The following is a 2,481-nucleotide window of genomic DNA, read 5'->3' as shown; positions in this document are numbered from 1 at the left end:
TGAAAGTTTAAAAATTTATTACGATATTTTTGGGTGTAATTTTTCGATAAAACTACGGAAATTCCAGCAATCAACTAATTTCCAATCGCCATTTGGATTTCGTGTTTTTGCTGTTTTGCTTTCTTATACATGCTGCAATATGTTGCGACTACTCACCTTCAAAATTACTCTAAGATTAGTAACCTTTCATGAATATTATATTTCTAGAAAGCAATCAGAGGGAAATATTGAAATGTATTAATAAGTAGCAGTCATGCAAACATTTTCAGTATAAGATGTGAAATTCTGTTTTTTACCAGAAACTCTGGAGGTAATTATGAAAATCTTTCCTTAATTCCCTAACGATTTAGTTCAAAACAAATGCACGTATGATTATTTGTTCTGTTTAGTAATATTACCGAAATAGACACAGTTATGTGCATAAGATTTAAATATTGTTTCAGAAGAGGACAACTTTATAGATCATACAATCACGGCAGTTCTCTCTTTTTCATCCTCTCCCTCCCCGGGGCATAATATCACTGGAATTTTCTGTTTGATTTTTTGGCGCTGCACTGCGAAATAGTTGACACAAATATAATTTGTAATCGAAAGGCAATTTGGATCGGTAAAAAAACAGTACACATATCTCTGTTATTTTATGTTTGCGAATATTTTCGATTATTCCAAACTATATAATATTCTGATATCAAAAACTCCAGCTCGATATTTGTAGTTTTTCGTGTTATTTTTTTTAATATACTACAATAAAGTAAATTATATAGCTTTTGACTGACCACTAATGGATTCATCTTCAGTCTAAATTACGTTTAAATTCACAAATAAAGTAAAATCGAAAACTGGCAACGGTCTCTAACCTTATATTCACAGATGTTACACGGATTTTATCTTGTGGAGAAGGTTCGCCGGTGGGTTCATCTGAAGATAGTTTAATTAAGTAAGGTCAATGTGGAGGTGGAGCAGGTTGTTTATGGTGTTAGCTGTTCAGGGAAGCTAGACTTGAAATCCAGGGCCAATTGGGATGATATTCATCAGATCTTAAGGCGCTCAGCTGGAGCGATATTTATAGAAGTCAGAATTTTATTGAGTGTTTAAATGATCATCTTAGCATTATCATCGAGAGGAAAATTCCTTTAAAATCATCAATTTACGTCTCAAAGATAAGTCATGTTTTAATGCTGCATAGAAATTTGCCTAACATGAAAACAAGAAGTTTATCATTAAAGGAGGAGTAATCATTCGGATTCTTTGTGGCCTAATTTCATCGAGCTTAGAAGTCGAGCTCAGGTTGTCTATGAGAGAGCTGAGAGGACTTATGAGGGTGTGAAGGAGTACTCTTCTCCAGTTCGGACTTCGGGTGTTGACTGCGATCTCAAACTCTTGAATAAATTACATCCTCAGTTAAGTTTACTTTGCCAACTCTTAATGTTGACTTGTGGCATAGACGTACAGTTAGTTTATAAGGTTCGTCACATAAAAATATATTACAAAGACATATATCCTCTACATCCTTCTTTACCTGACCTAGCTGTTTTTTGCAGCTAGAGTGCTATTTATTTTCTAGTATCAGGCATAACACCACTCAGTTTGCAAGGAGTTTTACTTTGACTGCAGCTAAAATGTAGAATCGTTTGCCTGGTGAAGTTGTTGAGTCTTCTGATCTCGAAGTGTTTAAAAGAGGAGTCAAGTCATTTCTGCTTTCTGCTGACGTCTCCTGAATTCAGGTGTATCGGGTTTATTTTCTGTTCGTTCATGTTTCATCATTTATCGCCTTTTCCTTTAAATTGCCTCTCTTTGTAGGCTGTTTTCCTTTTGGATCCCTCTTGGGTTTATAGTTTGTTGACTATAAACCCTTAAGGACAGCTCTGTCCATAAGGGTTTTTACCTGTAGATTTAAAGTGAGATAAAAATACTACAAGGATAAATGGAATGCACAACATAGATCCTGACCGAAATTTACCTATTTATAGTTAGGAAACCTTCAAGAAAGCCAGTACACTGTATTAGGTATTTACATGATATGTGTTAGGACAGTTCAAAAGTCCAAGCAGCTAAAAAAAAAAAAAAAAGTCCTTAGCCAAAATGAGGAAAGGAACCCTAAGTTCACTAATTTTCCATTTCCTAAAGTTATATGTCCAGATTAACTGCTTCCTTTAAAATCTGCAACTTTTAATCGCACCTTTGAAATGAATTGTGTTAATTTTATGCAGTCCTAGTTTCTGATATTCTAATACCTCTCTTCCCAACAAATTTCTAGATAAATGAGCTTTTATGAACCTGTTCAATTGAAGGGCATGGTTGTTTTTTCTAATGTGAGCGAAACTGTACAGTTATTCTCATATTATCCCATAAATCTTTATGCTGATATATTTTCATTCTTTTGACATATTATATGTAATAGTATAATCAATAAAATTTCCAAAGAGGTAGTCGTGGATTTATTCGTTTCATAGATAACATTTCAGTATTCCAAGTATTTAC

Source organism: Macrobrachium rosenbergii, chromosome 57 (genome assembly GCF_040412425.1).
Source record: "Macrobrachium rosenbergii isolate ZJJX-2024 chromosome 57, ASM4041242v1, whole genome shotgun sequence".
NCBI lineage: Eukaryota > Metazoa > Arthropoda > Malacostraca > Decapoda > Palaemonidae > Macrobrachium > Macrobrachium rosenbergii.
Note: the sequence above shows the minus strand (reverse complement) of the source record.